Here is a 17,559-nt window from a genome sequence, read left to right as displayed (position 1 = left end):
GCTCTGACCTTGCTCTGAATCGCAAGTTTTTCTATCCACAAAACACTCAGGGGCTTTCAACTATTTTTCTATATATTAGATTCATGGGCACTAACTTGATGACTTCCAAAATGTGCTTTCATGCCCAGGTAGCTTGAATACAGGTCTCTTTCAGTGATCTAGAGCACATCATAAATAATAACACTTTGCCACTTATATAAAGACAATATTGCTGATTTTTCAACACAGTTTTTTTTTTCCTTTGGCCACCAAGCTGGTGGGATCTTAGTTCCCCCAGCAGGGATTGAACCCGGGCCACAGCAGGGAAAGTGCCGGGTCCTAACCACTAGACCACCTGGGAACTCCCCCAAACATTTTTTTTACTAATTATATTACTCCCTTCTCCCCCAGAAGTGGGCAGAAAAGGCATTTTTAATCTCCTTTTACAGGTGAGGAAAAACAAGATCAGAGGTGTTAAGTGCTATGACCCTAGTGCCCCGATCTCCTGTCCCCAGTTTGGGGCTCTCTGCTAGCCTCTGCTCCTCCTTTCTCATGACCCTTCCCTCCTCCTTTGACCCTCACCAAAAATACTTTTAATCCTTTTGGGAGACAAGCCCAGCTACACAATGGTACACATTACCTTCACACAGTCAGAAGATTTGGATGATTCCCCAAGTAGAACTAGAAATATTAGAAGTAAAATGAATTGAAAGCAAAGTAGCCATCTGACAGAAGTTGCTTTTTCCCATCTACATTTTTGGGCCTCAAGTGTTATTCCATTGATTTGTTGAACATTCCACATGGGCATACAATCTGGCAAATCTCTTAACTTATACCCGAGATCCCTGCCCAAATTTTAGCAAAGAGCCAGGGCAGACATAATGTTTTTTTCTGTATAGAGCCTTCTGTTATGGGGACTGGGATATATAGAAGCAGGGACTAAGCAAAGGACTCAGTGGGTAGTTGGAGAAGGACATGTCCAGATGATGACCTGTTAGCGGCGGTTGTTGTCGTGGAGATCTGTGATAGCAGCAAGAACACAAGCACACTGAAGAGGTGGAGAGAGGAAGCCTCACACTCCTGTGCCTCTGAGGCAGGACAGGATGGGGTATATGAATGTGAGGAGTCACAGTAGATCTGCAGAGAGTCCAGCTGATTAGGGGAATATTTGTCTTCCAGCCTTGGCTTTTCTTGAGTACTGGCTCCTGGGAACCAGTGGAGTAATCCTGAATATAGTTACTATATTTCACGCTACAGAATTTTCTGAGTAGATAGCCCCTTTTTCAAGAGAGATCTTTTTCACATTTTGTTGTTGCCAGTCATAGGCTTAAATGTGGGTTTCTTTTTCTCCTAAGTGGCACTCAAACTTTGACTGATTCCTAATTTCTTTGGCTGTGGACTGACAAAAGGCTGTCCCATCAGTCTTCAATGATCAAAAACAGTCCCTTCTTTTTTGACAGATGAAGAAACGTCTATAGAGAATGCAGGAGGATCTTTGATGAAGGTGTTACAAGCCCAGAAGAAGAACAACAGCACCGAGCTGACTTGAGTCAGAGAGGATGTCCTCACCTAACAGTGCTGTCAGCTTGTCAGGCTTCATGAATGAGCAGCTGGACTTTAATAATAAAAGTGATATTATCAGTACACTAAATTACATACTGCCTTATATCTCAGAGGGAAATCTATGAGATGTGGAATCAACATTATTACCATTCATTCAACTTCTTTTTTCAAATACACAAGATGGAGATATGCCGCTGGGCCTTTTGAAAAACAATAAAAGGAGCCCTTTTGTTAAACCTGTACCCAACAATTCAACTAATAAAAACAAATTGAGGGAACTCCATTTTGTGGAAAATTTGTTAGATGCAGAAACTCAAAAAAAAATTGATGAGGTTAAAAAGGAAGAAAAAGCTGCCACGCGTACACGTTCCAACCTTTTAAGTGCCGTGTCTACATGCTACATCTTTCAAAAGAAATTAGAAACTGCCCAACCACAGAAAGACAGCCTAGCAAAGATTGAGAGTACGGAGGAAAAGCTGCTGAGAGTGAACAAGGTCCTCAAGGGGCATACAGAAAATGCACCTCAAAGCAGTGGGAGATGAGAGCATCAGGAGGAAACAGAATGCCCAGCCATCTGTGGTGAACACTGCCAAAGAATGAAAGCTCAGGAGGCCATCCCCAAGAAAGCTGAAACAGCTTCTCATGGTGCAGAGGCCCAGGAAGCTGGTGGGAAAGTCCTCCAATGCAGAGTCTTCATTCATAAAGGAACACAAGGCCGCAGGCTCCTCTTCCCTGAAACCGTACTTCAAGGGCAGGCCTTGTGCCTCCATCCCGCCAAAATCCCCATCTGAGGTTAAGAGCAAATCAAAATGCTTATCCAATGCTATTCATGTTTTCGAAGATGCAAAGGCAAGAGTTAGAGATATTAAGGACTTTCAATTAATCTCACATTCTGGAAAAAAAATACATCTTCCATAAAATTAGTTCTCATCAGGTCCACAGAAAACCCAAAGTTAAAAGGAGTCGAGGGGCTTCCCTGGTGGCACAGTGGTTGGGAGTCCGCCTGTCGATGCAGGAGACACGGGTTCGTGTCCTGGTCCGGGAAGATCCCACATTCCGTGGAGCGGCTGGTCCTGAGAACCATGGCCACTGAGCCTGTGCGTCCGGAGCCTGTGCTCCGGAATGGGAGAGGCCACAACGGTGAGAGGCCTGTGTACCACAAAAAAAAAAAGAAAAAAAAAGGGAGTCAAAAGTTCAGAAAGAAAAGTTCACTTGATAGAATGATGCTTGCAAGCCCTCTGTTCTCTGTCGTGAGGAGTCTCATAAATTCCCCTCCACGAGAGGCTGTTTCGTCTTCAGGAGAAGTGACTTCTCAGGAAAATCCTTTTCCAGAATTATTTTCTCTTTCAGACCCTTCTGCAGAAAACACTACTTAAGAAAACAGTACTGCACAAAATGTTTCTGAAGCAATTATTTCTACAGGAAACACTACTCTGCCAGGAGGAACCGGCCCTGGAAACACTAGCCATAGGAACGTCTCCACTGCACATTCTACTGTTGCTGCAGACAACAGTATGCCAGCTGTTCAACACACCAACGAAACACAATGGGAGCACCACAACATGGTCACTGAATTATCCTCTAAGCCCACAGGCTTCACTTTCCCAGGGCTCGCATCCCAGGGTGATCAAGTTGAAACTCAGCTAAACCAGCAGCTCTGGTCCCTCATCCCCAACACTGACGTGCAAAGGCTCATTTCTCATGTTATCCAGACTTTGAAAATAGACTGCTCGGACACCCACGTACAGCTGGCCTGTGCCAACCTCATCTCTAGAACAGGCCTCCTGATGAAGCTTCTCAGCAAGCAGCAAGAAGTAAATGTGTCCAAAGCGGAATGGGATATGGACCAGTGGAAAGCTGACAACTATATCAGTGAGAGCACAGAAGCCCAGAGTGAGCAGAAAGAGCAGGAGTCAAGAGAGATGAGGATAACCCCTGACACATGGGACTTGGACTCTTACTCAGATTAGTACATGCCATTAACATGCCCAAGCGGGAATACCACGGGCTCCTAGTCAGTATCTTATCTTCAGCCATGAAACGGGCTAAGACAGTGATCTCCAACTTTGCTCATTGAGAGAGTGTGTCACTATTCCTAGGGTAGACGCGAAAAGGACATAACACAAGATAAATAAATTGTAGATAGATTGTAGAAGAAAATGCTAATGATAAGACTAATAACATTAAATTTGGTTCTTACAGAAGCTACTCGCCTGAAAGGATTGGATTTCATAGTAGTTTAAGAATAGTTATCTATCGTTTAGAATAGGATTAAGAATCGTAAGTTTTCATCCCTTCTATCTCCTTGTTTTTAAAAATTGTTATATATTTTTTTAGCTCACAAAAGTAGTTCCAGGTTATGACTATAACAACAAACTCATCTTGGCAGTATCTGTACCTGTAGTAGTGACGATTTGTGTTAGAATTCTCTGTCTCATTGAGGTAAGAACAAGAATTAATTCAGATTCAGAACCCAAAAACTGAGAATCAAATCCACCTTTCCACCTGCTACTACTTGATTCTTCCCTTTAGCCATGAGGACTGACATACACTTTGTTCTTTTAATGAAATGTATATTCCCAGGATGTTTTTTTGTGTGGTTTTTTTTTTTTTGGCTGCATTGGGTCTTTATTGCGGTGCATGGGCTTCTTACTGAGGTGGCGTCTCTTGTTGTGGAGTACGGGCTGTAGATGCACGGGCTCAGGAGTTGTGGCACACTGACTTAGTTGCTCCGCAGCATGTGGGACCTCCCCAGACCAGGGATCGAACCTGTGTGCCCTGTGCTGGCAGGCGGCTCCTTAACCATGGCACCACCAGGGAAGTCCCCACAGGATTTTTAAAAGGAACTTCACTCCCAGGAGATCCCTATGGAATTGGATCCATGATAACAAGCTATTGGACTATTTTGACAAGTGAAGTTTATAAGAAGGCCAGAGTTGACATGATAGTAGATTTTCTTCAACTCAAGAAAGTATGCTGATTTGAGGTACTCACCAGTCACTCTCATTCTACTGTTGATTTCTTTCCTTCTTGGCTGAAGTGATGAGAGATATAGGATCTCCATACTCAAGGAGCTGTCAGTCACCCTGGGAGGGCTAAAAGGACATGCCTAAAAGACAAAAGTGTGATCTCGTCAATTCCTCAGGTTTACTTAGCAGCTTTCTTCTCCGGTGTATTAGGAATTGTGTAGATAGGTTCCATTAAAACACTGCAAGTAAACTCCTGCAGCAGGCTACCCTCAAATATTTATAGTAGCCTATTCCTGGAGCTAGCCTGTTTACCTTTTGTTCAGTTACATAGTGGTTTATTACTTTTCCCAGCAGGCAGTTGCTAACATTAAAAGAGTGATTTTAATAGGCTGACAGTCTTGATTCTACCCTACCACTCCACATTACTTTAGTTATCTTTTCTCCTGTAATGGCAGCCCTCCATTCCAGCCAAAGCAGCTCCTCACTATATGCTAGTTACACCATACCCATTCCTACTTTTGTCTGTGCCTTTGTCCATCTAAAATTCCTTTATTTTGCTTTGACTGTGGAACTCCTATGAATCTCTGAAAAGCCAACTCAAGTTCAGATATCTTTCTCTGTAAAGCCTTCCCTGAATACTCCAGCCCTCCTGATCCTAGTCCTGTGAGGTTTGTCACCATTTCTTAGGGGCCATAGCAAAGTAGTCCCCTCCCCTCAGAACTCACAAAAGTGGTAAGCAGTTTTTTTAAAGGCAGCCCCCCAAGAGAGAACCACCAAGGTTAGCACATCATGGAGCTGAGCAGAGATGTGTAAGGACCAATGGCTTCCTGGCCTATCACACTTGAATCAAACCTGACATGATGTACTAACTTCTAAAGAGAAATGTGTCTATCTGCAGGAGGGTTGGTCACTAGTGAAAGCATAGAAAAGGTGAGGAGAGACCAACATGGTCAGTGCCCATCCTCACATTGCCCAAGAGTAGAGATGGCACCTTAGGCAGCATAACTGAAGAGTCAGGCTCACTAGCCAGGCTGCCTGTTGAGGAGATGGATGGATCCAGTTACCTCAGGCCTTCCCATTAAATTCTGGATTCAGCTGAATCCTTTTCTAATTCTGTTCTCACCAAGTAGCCTTCGATTCTGTGATTGTGCTTTAGTGTGCCACGGAGGCCTGTCCCCACAGAAGGTAATTCTCTGATTGTGTAGATACGGATGCCCTGTGTGTAGAACAGATGTATTTCTCATTGTCAAGTAATAATTTGGCATTCTGATGTTTGATCAATCCTGTGATATTGCTAAAGTGAGACTGCCACAACAGGAAGACATGAGTTCTCTCTTGGTGAGGAAGAGTATGATTTCTGAGCCTAGGAGGCTGGGGACTAGCTTGCTAGTCATTGGCCATTGCCCAGACTGTACCCTCTACATCTCAGGTGGCATATGGCCTTTGGCATGTTTAGAATTTCTGTAAAGTCCCCTTTTTATTGTTTTTAACTTCTTGCATTTGTTTTGTTTTGTTTTGTTTTGTTTGGGCCTGTGTGATCTTAGTTCCCCAAGTAGGGATTGGACCTGTACCCTCGGCAGTGAAAGCGAGGAGTCCTAACCGTTATTTCCTCTCCCCACATATACAATAAGCTTTTGGAGGACAGGGGCCATGCAGTGTTCTTCCTATGGTAGACAATAATGGTGTTCAGCGGAAGAGAGATGAGGCGTTATGTCAATTCCACAGTGAGGAATAATTCAACCGAATATTTATTTGAAGTAGGATAGAGTCCAGCAATAGACCCCTGTGTTCTTAAGACTTCTGAAATGTCATGTTTTAATATTGCAATCTGCGGAAGAAAATGAATAAATGGTGATTGAATAGCTGCCTAACTATTTGGGGGGTAAATAGCAGATCCCCATGTTTCATGTTAAATAAACATATATCCATAAATGTGAAAAAAGACCACATAAAGGTATTAGAAGAAAATAAAAGCAATATTTCTATAATCTTCTGGTGGGAAAGAGCCTTCAGACCCTGATGCCACAAGCAGAGCCTTTGATATATTCCACCATCTTGTCTGTGACACCAGCTTAGCACTGATTCATGCCCAGTGTAAGATGAAGAGTTTTCCATATATTGTCTGATTTAAAGCCCACAGTCCTATGAGGATGATATTACTATCCCTCCTTCATAGATGAAGGAGATCAATGTAAGGCCCCAGCGGCCAAACCAAAAGCAGAAGGCAGTTTCACCCGACTGCAAAGCTGGTGCTCCCTCCTCCACTCTTTTGTCTTGTCTCCTTAGAGACAAAAACACTGGAAATATTCGAAACACTGAAATTCAATGAAAGCCAGTATTTCTTTACCATAAAGAGTTTTTGTTTGTTTGTTTCGAAGTGGTGGGGTTTGGCCATGCTGTGCAGCTTGCAGGATCTTAGTTCCTTGACAAGGGATTGAACCTCGGGCCACAGCAGTGAAAGAGCCACGCCCTAACCAGTGGACCACCAGGGAACTCCCAAGAGTTTTATAAGTCAACAAGAAGAAGACAAACAGTCCAGGGGAAAAGGGGGCAAGGGCTGTGAAGAGTAGGAGGTGTGTTGACAGTCTGCCACCATATCTGCCTGTCATCTCCTCATGGCTCATGTGGGGTGGGTTTTGTTAGCCAGGCCTTTGTCACCTCGTGACGTAAAAATCATCTCTAATATTTTCTTCAAGTACTTTTATAATCTGTCCAGAATTTGTTGTATTTGTTTGTTCGTGTGGTTGAGGTAGGGGATCTAACTTTTTCCCCCTACATGAAGATCTGATTCTTTTCAAATCTTTCACTGAATGGTTTATTCTTTCTTCCCTGGTCTAATATGCTATCTTCATCTGGATGCTGTTCTGTGATCCAGTTATCTTGTCCTGTACCAGTACTAATATCACACTGCTTAATTCCAGTTGCTCTATAACATATTTTATATCTGGTAGGGCAAGGTCCTACTCTTTGACCTTCTTTTGCATACATTTCATAACTATTCTTACATATATTCTCTACCAAATGTCAGCTGGCCAGGTTTATTTAAAAATTATTTTGGCTATAAAATGGATTGCATTGAATTTTTAGTTTCATTTGAAGAGAATTGACCTCTTTACAACATTCTAGGAGGATGGTATCTCATGCCATGTAAGTACTTCTTAATGTCCTTCAAAAAAGTTTTAATATTTTCATCACATAGGTCTTACAAATTTGTGGCTAAATTTATTCCTAGGTACTTTATGCATTTTTATTGATATAGTAAATGGGATGTTTTTTCTGTTTTTTAGTTAGTTAGTTGTGTTATATGGGAAAGCTATTGAGGCTAATATGTTGATCTCTTGATTTTGTATGGAGCCATCTTACTCATGTTACTTCCAATAAAAGTTCAGTTGATTCTTTTGGTCTTTTTGGGTCCCTTGTTTCATATGCAGATATGTTTGTCTCTTCTTTCCAATACTTCGTTTTTCTTATCGTACTGATTAAGACCTCCTCCACAATGCTCAATAGTAGCAGTAATGTTTGGGCATCCTACCCTTGTGCTTGACTTTAAAACAATGCTTAGGTTTCTGCCAGATACTTTTATTTTCTTTTCCTACTTCTAAGAGTTTTTATTAGGAATTATCTGTTGAACGTTATCTAAAACAGTCAATAAAATATATCGCCAGCTGCATGCAAGACCCTAAGTTAGGTACTGTGGAAGAGTCAAAGGATTCTTAAACAGGGTAGAATTCCTTTCCTTGAAAGAGTTATCATCTTACTGGATAGATAAGATTTAAAGTAAAAAGGAATGAATAAGGATTTGGAAATAGTTGTAATGGATAATCATGATCATGATTTCTTTCAAAACAGATTTCTTCACATAGAATTGCAAAAGAGGAAGATAGAAAAAGAAGCAGAAGGTAAATATTGGTCTTTGAAAGCAGAATTTTACAACTAGAGGAGAACTTAGAACTCATCTATTTCAGTTTCCTCACCAAAGGCAGGAAGAATGCTTAATCACCCTAATGGTTTACCCTAGTTTATTTATCAGCAGAATTAGCTCCCCAGCCCAAGCTGAGTTAGAACAGGACTGGCACACATTCATCTGCTCTCACTAGTCCTTTAAGGAAAGAGGGTGGACGGGGAGAGGTTTTGGTTGTACCTGTTCCTGCTGGGCTGATGCCTGGCTCCCAGGCATCAGGCCAGGCCAGAGGCCTTCTAGGAGGCTCGGGGGTAGGGAGGGCCACATGGTTGGGGATTTAGGGGCTGGCCTCACTCAAAGCTGACGAAAGGTAGAACATATGAGTCCCTTCTGGAAAGTGGCAAGAAAACTTCCCTTCTCATCATACTGTTTTTCAGGCCCCTACTCTCTATTCCCTTTATCCAAACCTCATAGAATTTTAACCAGGAGAAACTTTAGACAGTAGTTTGTCTCTTCCTTTTGTAATAAGGAACTGGAGAAAGAGAAAGGGAAACTATCTTGCCCCATGGTCATACTGCTAGTGATTACCAAGAAGAAGATGGTCCCTTTCCACTGAGGACTTCTCTGCTGATCACACTGTGCTTGGGCTGTGAGCTACGTTTTATGTCACAGTTCAGTAGACACATACTATATGGACATAAGTAGTTTCTGAAACAAACTTATTGTGCACTGTGATTTTTTTCTCTTCTATTTGTATTCGAAAAGAGTATTTTGTGCTTCCCTGCTGGTCATGGTCTTTAAACTGATTCCACAATTCACTGACACCTGAGTGACAGCCTGCAGAGTGAAAGTCAAGAGAGCTATAGATGACTTTAGTCATTGGGTTCAGGTGTTTACTTGGTGCGATTCAACTTATAGGATAGAGCAGCCAGGAAAATAAAATCACCTTCTCCCCACACCCACACCCCCAGCAAATGCTGCATGTGCGACTAAGTCCGAAGCAGACTGGTTTGAAGCGCGTCAAAGAGAGTAACAAGTTTCTGCCCAGTGCCGTTGTGCAGTGTTTTCACTGCATGAGGGCAGTTGGCCAAGGGCAAAGAAAGGTGAACGGGGCTGAAAATCCTGCCTATGCTCCATGCTAAGCCACATACAAATGTCTCTCCAGAGACACTTGGGGTCCATTTTGGACAGACACAGAGAACTTCTGGAAGGCCAGCATGCATGCAATGATTTTCATGATCCCGGGTCTGTGGTGATTTTGCTCATTGTGATTATGGACTGAGGTACCCATTTAGTCCTAATGAAAGCAGAGATAACACATTGTGAGAGAGATGAAAAGTGACATGTAACACTAACTGTGTGTGTTTTCCTCCAAGGGGCTTTTTTTGATTTCTGCTGCATAAGAGAAGCTCAGGGGAAAGTGAGAGTCAGGTAGATGTGAGGAGGGTAAATTACTGTGGCCAGAGAAAGCAGGGGAGATGCAGAATTAATATTTCCCTTTCTGTATTCTAGGAGGGCTTGTTCGGGAGAAGGCGACCACTTTGGCTTAGGGATATGTATAGGCCTGTCAGCACCACACGCAAGGAAAACATGGCACAAAAGCTACACGACAGGGAGTCTTCTGATGAGGATGAGATATTTCTGCATCCCAGCAGGAGGCCCAAACTTGTCATCCAGAGCTCACTGAGGAGGCTGAATCTTCACCCAGCAGGAGGGCCCTGCTCAGCATCCACAGACCCCTGAAGACGTTGAATCTTTTTCACCCCAGGCAGAGGCCCAGGCTCAGCATGCAGAGCCCACTGAAGAGGTAGAACCACCTCCACTTCCGCAGGAGGCTCCATCTCAGCCTTCAGAGGCCCCTGAGGAACTAGAAACTTCAAGTCCTCAGGAGGCCCTCGCCCGGCCTTTGGAGACACTTAAGGAGGTTGTAGTTTGACCATGTGTTCATCATGGGGTAAATGAAGCTCAGCAGTCAAACTTGTACAATGGCACTGTTAAATCTCTGGATCGGGCACTTCCCATAAATCCACAGGTCACTAAAGAGGTTGAACCTTCTCCAGTCCAGGAGGAGACCCCTTGTCAGCCTCCAGAGCGCCCTGAGGAGATTGAACCTTCTCTACTCCATCAAGAGGCCCCAACTCAGGCTCCAGAGAGCCCCGGGGAGGTTGAACCTTCTCCCGTCCAGCAGGAGGCCCCATCTCAGCCTCCAGAGCACCCTGAGGAGATTGATCCTTCTCTACTCCATCAAGAGGCCCCAACTGAGGCTCCAGCTTTCCCTACTGAGTATGTACTTCAAATTCCAGTGACTGATGAGGTAGCAACTCTACCTGGCGTTCAGCGTCATGCTCATTCAAACTTGCCCATTGTTCCACTTCAACCTCTGGATTTGGAATTTACCATCAATCCAGAGGCCACTACGGAAGCTGAGTTTCCTACAGCTCAGCAGGAGGCCCCTCCACCTCTTGAGCATCCTGAGGATACAGGATCTTCTCCAACCCAACAAGAGACCACAGCTAGGCCTCCAGAGCCTCCTGGAGAGGATGAGCCTTCAAGGGAGCAGTAGCAGCCAGCTCAGCCTTCTGAGCCTCCTGGGGAAGTTGAACCTTCTCCAACCCAGCAGGAGCCCACAGGTCAGCCTCCAGAGCCTCTTGTGGAAGCTGAGCCTTCTCCAAGTGAACAGGAACAACCGACTCAGCCTTCTGAGCCTACAGAGCCTCCTGAGAAGGTGAAAGCAGCAACCCAGCAGGAGACTCCAGCTCAGCTTTCAGAATCTTTTGGAGAAGCTGAAATTTCTGCAACCCAGGAGGAAGCCTCAGCTCCGTCTCTAGAGCCTCCTAATGAGGCAGAATCTTCTCCAACCCAGCAGGGGATCCCAGCTCTGTCTCCTCCAGAGGTAGGACCTTCTGCAACCCTGCAGAAACAACCAGCTCAGCCTCCAGAGCCTTCTTCAGGGGAGGTGGAACCTTCTCCAACTCAACAGGAACAGCCAGCTCAACCTCCAGAGCATCATGAAATGACAGTTTCACCTCCAAGTCACCCTCATGCTCAGCATTCAAAGTTATCCAGTGTCGCTGTCAAACCTGCGTATGTGGAGCTTACCATCACAAAACAACCCACTCCAGAGGTGGGACCTTGTCCAAATCAGCACAAGCCTTCAGCTCAGCCCTCAGTGCCCCTTACTAATGCAGAATTTTCTACAGCCCAGCATGAGGCCCCCACGCTGCCTTCACAGCCACCTGAGGAGTTTGAACTTTTGCCAGTTCAACAGGAGGCTCCAGCCCAATCTCCAGAAGCCGGTTCACATAATAAACCTTAAGCACAAGAGGAGACCCCAGATCAGTATCCAGAGCATCCTGGAGAAGAAGTTATTCCTGCCACAAGCCAGCAGGAGGCTCCAGATCAGCATCCACAGGCTCCTGAGGTTGTACCTTCTCCACCTCAGCAGGAAGACACAGCTCAGCATCCAGAGTGTCCTGGTGAGGTTGAAGCTGCTCCAACTCAGTCTCCAGAGCTCTCTAATGTGACTGTAGTTTTCTCTCCAGAGCATCCTGTGACGACAGGTTCTCCTCTCGGTCAGGATCAAGCTCAGCTTCTGCAGCGGCCCAATGTCACTGTTAAACCTGTGGATCTTGCACTTATCGTAACTCCAGCATTCACTAATGGGGTTGAAACTTCTCCACCCCAACAAAAAACCTCGGCTCAGTCTACAGTGTCCCCTGAGCAGTTGGTACCTTTGTCAGTTCAGCAAGAGGTTTCAGATCAGCATGCAACCCCCTGTGAAAATGTTGAACCTTCTCCGGTCCAGCAGGGAGCCCCAACTCAACCTCAAGGGCTTCCTGAGGAAACTGAACCTTCTCCAAGCCAGCAGAAGAGCTCAGCTCAGCATCCAAAGCCCACTGAGTGGGTTGCACCTTCTCCAGTCCAGCATCAGCACCCAAGTCAGCCTCCAGGGGCCTCTACGGATGGTGCAGCTGAAACTTCAGTGCATAATGAAGTGACATTCTCACCTCTAGGTCCCGGTGGAGTTGAACATCCAGTGTTGCCTAACATCACAGTTCAACCCGTGGATCTGGCGGTTCTCTTAACTCTAGAGCCCACTACAGAGGTTGAACATCCTCCAGTACAGCAGGAGGACCCTACGCAGACTCCAGATCCCCCTGGAGGGGTAGAGCTTTCTTTAGTCCAGGAGGAGGCCCCAGCTCAGTCTCCAGTTCCCCAGGGGGGCTCAGCTACATCTCCTGAGCCCCCTAAGGAAGTGATACCTTCTCCCACACAGCAGGAGTTTCATGCTCAGTCATCAGAGCTCCTTGCAAAGGTGGAACCATTTCCAGTCCCTCAAGGGACCTTTCCTCAGCTTCTACAGCCCCCTGAGTATATGGAATCTTCTCCAGTCCAACAGGAGTTCCCAGACCTACCTCTGGAACCCCTTAAAGAGACAGAACCTTCTCCAGCCCAGCAGGAGGCCCCATCTCAGCCTCCAGCGCCACCCAAGGAGGTTGTAGCACAAACTCCAGTGCATTATGGGATGACAGTTCCACACTAGGACAGGATCAAGCTCAGCATTCAAACTTGCCCAGTGTCACAGTTATACCTTTGGACCAGGGGCTCCCCACAGCTCCAGAACCTACAACGTAGGCTGAACATTCCGCAGCCCTGCAGCAGACTGCAGTTCCTCCAACTTACCCTGAGGTGACGTTTCCAAATCCAGAGCAAGTTCAGGCTCAGCATCCAACGTGGAGTGAGACCACAGTTCAACCTTTGGACTGGAACTTACGTTAACTCTGGAATCCAGTATGGAGGTTGAACCTTCTCCAACCATGCAGCAGACCCAAGCTCAGCCTCCAGAGCTCATTAAGGAAGTTGTAGCTCAATCTCCATTGTATCCCGTGGTGACAGTTCGAGCACCAGATCAGGATCATACTGAGCATCCAACATCACCAAGTATCACAGTTAAGCCTTTGGACCTGGAGCTTACCACAACTCCAGAACCTACTAAAGAGTCTGAACATTCTACAGCCTGGCAGAAGACTACAGCTCCCCCTCCAAAACACCCTGAGGTAAAACTTGCACAACCAAACCTGATTCAAGTCACAGTTCCACCTGTGGACCTGGGAGTTAACATATCTCAGCAACCAAAGCCATCTGAGACAGTTCTTTTTCCTTTGACTCAGTATTCAGTATCCACAGGTCTTCCTGGTGTAAAATATACCCCAGAAAAGAAACAGCCAGAACAGAATGCCACCACAAACATCAGCATATGTGAGCTCTGTACCTGCAGAAATGAGATGCTGTCGTGTGTTGGTCTCAGCCCAAAGCAGAAGCTCCACAGAGTGCCTGAGCCACAGCCTAACGCCTACAACGGCACCTTCACCATCATGTAAGAATCGCCTTTCCTCATTTGTTCTCTGCATCCTGCCCGACATGGCAGCCTTTCTTCAGGTCTTCCTGGGTCCTCCTTATCTCCCCAATCCACATTGACTGACTTTCTGTTTCCACCTTTTGTTTGTCTATGCTTCCTTATCTTCATTCTCCTTCTTACTATTTTTCCCTCTCCTCCAGTCTTTTAATTGCCCTTATTTTCCCCCATTATTTAATTCTCTAACATCTACTCTTCTCCCATCTTTACTCCATCCTCTTTACAGCAACATGTCCCTCTCCCCATCTCATTGGTGGTAATACAACAAAGTGGTTAAGAGTAGAGATTCCGGAGCCAGACTACCTGGGTTTGAACCCAGGTCACTCATTTATTAGCTTTATGACACAATTTCCTATCTGTAAAATGGGGATTATGGTAGTTATCATCTCATCACATAGGATGACTCTTATGACTCCTCAACAGAATTGGATGCCAGGGAAATTCTGTTCCCTGAGAAAGAGAATTTTTAACTTTTTAACTTAATTTTTAACATAATTAATTTTCCTTAATTTTAACTAATTTACATTCTAATAGGCATTTGGCTAGTGGCTACTATAATTGACAATGCAGCTCTAGGGCTTTGGGGATAACGGATTTAGCTAGACAGCAATGGAGGGAAAGCAGGGATAGTTTAGGTCCTCATCAGGCCCTGTGGGATGGGGCTGGGGTGGATGTCCTCAAACAACCACAGAACACTTTTCTTCTCTCTTTATTCCTCATGCATATCTGTCCCCTCTTTTTCTAGGTTTCTCATCACACACTGATATCCCCACTCCTTGATGGTCTCCGGTGAGTTGTTGGATGTCTCTCAGTGAAGGCGCCTGGGAGACAGAGCTTCGCACTTGTCCCTGTCTGCTGTCTCTGGCGGGCGTCAAAGACCACATGCCTTAGCCAGGTGCCTGACCCAGGACAGTAGGGCTTCCAGCTGGTTTTGGGAGGCATAGACATCTGGCGATAGTTCTGTCAGGCTGGAGGAACTGTATCCGTGCGGTGGTACACCCAGTCTTGGCTGCCTGTTCGCTGCGAGGAGGTTAGCAGGTCATTGTAGGCCCCCTGAGCCTTGGCAGAACAGGAGTTGTGACTGGGTGGGACAGAAGTCCATGGTATGTGCTGCCCTGCATCCTCCTTTCGAGGAACTGTCTCAGATATAAATGACTTTTGGGTCTGATGTGGGCCCAAAACTTGGACAGAGTCAGTTCCCAGAGGGTTCTTGTGGAGGCCAGGGTTTGGGATAAGGCCTGAGTTGTTATGGAGGCCTGGTCTCTTGGGTAAGCCAGAGTCTTGAGTAAGGGCTGGACCCTTATGGGGGCCAGGATCTCAATTAATTCCTGAGTACTTGTGGAAGTTAGGGTCATGGGTATGTTCTGAGCTCCTGTAAATTCCAGCATCTTGGGTAAGGCCTGGATTCTTATGGAGGTCAGAATCTTGAGTAAGGCCTTGGCTTCTGCAGACGCCACAATCTTGGGTCAGACCTGGATTCTTGTAGTCTCCTGAGTCTTGGGTAAGTCTTGAGCCCTTATAGATGCGAGGGGTTTGCACAAGGCCTGGGTTCTTATGGAGACTAGATTCCTGGCAAAGGACTGAGCTCTTGTTGACTGCAGAGTCTTGGGCAATGTATGGACTCTTCGGTGGCCCAGAGTTTTGGGTAAAGTCTGGACTCCCAGAGACTCCTGAATCTTGGGCATTACCTGTACTCTTGCCACATCCAGAGTCTTGAGAAGGGTGTGGGCTATTATGGAAGTGAGTTTTTTGGGAAAGGCCTTGACTTTTATAGAGTACAGTCTCTTGGTTTTGCTCTAGATTCCTATAGACTCCAGAATCATGCATATAGCCTGAGCTCCTCTAAATGTAAGGAATTTGGAGAAATGATGTGTTCTTGTGGAGACCAGAGGGTTGGGTGTGATACTGCCTTTTAAACAAACGTCCATGTAGAGTAGAACCTAAGACCTTCTGGGAGCCAGAATCTTGGGTAATGACTGGGTTCTTCTGAAGTTCAGAGTCTTGGGAAAGGCTTGGATTCTTGCAGAGGTAAGAGTCTTGGGTAAGGCCTCGAAGCTTGCGGAGGCCTGGATCTTGAGCAAGGCCTGGGTTCTTGGGGCTGCCTCAGTCTCGGGTAAGGCCTAGGTTCTTGTGGAGGCCTGGGTCTTGGATAAGGCCTTGGTTCTTGTGGAGGACTGGATTTGGGGTAAGGCTTGGGTTTCTGGAAACTCTACAGCCTTTTGAAGAGCCTGTGGCGCTTTGGAGGACAGAGCCTTGGTTGAGGCCTAGACTCTCATGAAGTTCAGCGGGTTGTGGCTTGTTTGGGGTTTGGGAAGTAGTGGATAACTGGGGAGGGATGGGAACCTGCGGAGAGAGGACAGACTGAGGAGACTTGGAGGTTGGGGGAAAGGTGGGGGGTTCATATTAACGTGGAGGGCTTCTGGTGGTTGCTGTGTTGATGAAGGACAAAGGATCTGGGAGAAACAAGAGGCAGAGAAAGAGTGCATGGTGGAGGCATGGTGCATGGTGAGCTCTGGGCACTGGTCGGAGAATAGAAGCAAGGTTGAGAAGGTGCATCATCCTTGGAGTACACCAGGAATTTGGGGTACACTGGAGTCTGGAGGTCCGTGTTTCTCTTCTCAGACCTGCAAGGATGGAAGCTACAGTAAGGGAAGGTCTTGGACTGTACAAATTTGTCTTTGGCACCATTTGAGATTTCTATTCCATATTCCCCAACTCCACGTAACCCAATATGGGTCCTGTGGAAGGCTTGGCACTGTCCCCACTACATTGCTTCAGCGTTTGCTCAGCTGTACCAGAGCTCACCAGACCATGCCCCTCTTGGGGCCTGGAGAGGGTACCCAAGTCATTTCTGGAGTACCCAGAGTTCTGAGGGGGACACACATGGAATAAGTTCTGCTTTACACTGCGGGCGTCTTAGACCACATGGCCAGTGGAAAGGCCTTGGCTGAAGGCAGACAAGGTAGAGGGAATAGAATCTAGGATGGGGGTAGGGGTGTTCGAAGGGACTAGTGTGGTCGTCAGGGCCATGACCAGTGCTGGGACAGAGGTTGTGGCAGAGATCGGGACAGGGGCTGGTGTAGGGGCGAGGGCAGGAGTAGTAGCAGGGGCAGAAGTTGGGGGAGGGACCAGAGTGTTAGCATGGGTATAGGTCAGATGAGCATGGGTCAGGGTGCAGAGAGAAGTGTGGCCCAGGAATTGGGCTGAGGTATGTGAGGGGGCCTGGGCTTGGGCCTGGGCTTGGGCCTGGGCTGGGGTATGGGCTAAGGTATGCTCAGGGCCATGGACCTGGGCAGGGCTGTGCTCAGGGTTGAGGGCTGTGTAGGGGGTCTGAGCTGGGGGGGTGGTGTGCTCAGGGGGGTGGAATGTGGAGCAAGTCTGGGCCTGAGGTTGGGCGTGCTCAGAGGGGTGGGCGGAGGAGAAGGTCTGGGCTTTGGCAGGAGTGTTCCCAGTGGGGTGCACTAGGGAGAAGGCCTGGGCCTTGGCGGAAGTGTGCTCATGGGCGTGGCCTTGAGAGCAGGTATCGGCCTGGGGGTGGTGTGTGCTCAGTGGGATGGCCTGAGGAGAAGGTCTGGGCCTTGGCAGGAGCATGTGCAGGGAGCTGAACTGGGGAGAAGGTCTGGGCCCAGGCTGGGGCCTGGACTGGGTCATAGTCTGGGGTCTTAGTCTTTCTCTCTTGGGGCAGGCGGAGTGGAACCACGTCCACCTTGCTCATCCTGCGGAGCTTGGAA

General features: G+C 46.6%; 2 pseudogenes across 2 annotated transcripts; both read right to left on the bottom strand.

Moving 5' to 3' along the window:
* Window positions 1-14,969: 14,969 nt before the first annotated feature.
* On the bottom strand, window positions 14,970-15,928 carry LOC309797321 (annotated as a pseudogene). Its single transcript has 2 exons — window positions 15,085-15,928; window positions 14,970-14,992 (listed from the first exon to the last, which is right to left on the bottom strand). The product of its transcript is annotated as an uncharacterized misc_RNA (transcript).
* Window positions 15,924-17,479, bottom strand: LOC309797320 (annotated as a pseudogene). The gene has a single exon. The product of its transcript is annotated as an uncharacterized misc_RNA (transcript).
* Between the last annotated feature and the right edge of the window lie 80 nt (window positions 17,480-17,559).

This window comes from Mesoplodon mirus (assembly GCF_964341445.2).
Source record: "Mesoplodon mirus genome assembly, contig: HAP1_SCAFFOLD_212, whole genome shotgun sequence".
Taxonomy (NCBI): Eukaryota; Metazoa; Chordata; class Mammalia; order Artiodactyla; family Ziphiidae; genus Mesoplodon; species Mesoplodon mirus.
Note: the sequence above shows the minus strand (reverse complement) of the source record. Positions and strands in the feature narration are given on the sequence as shown.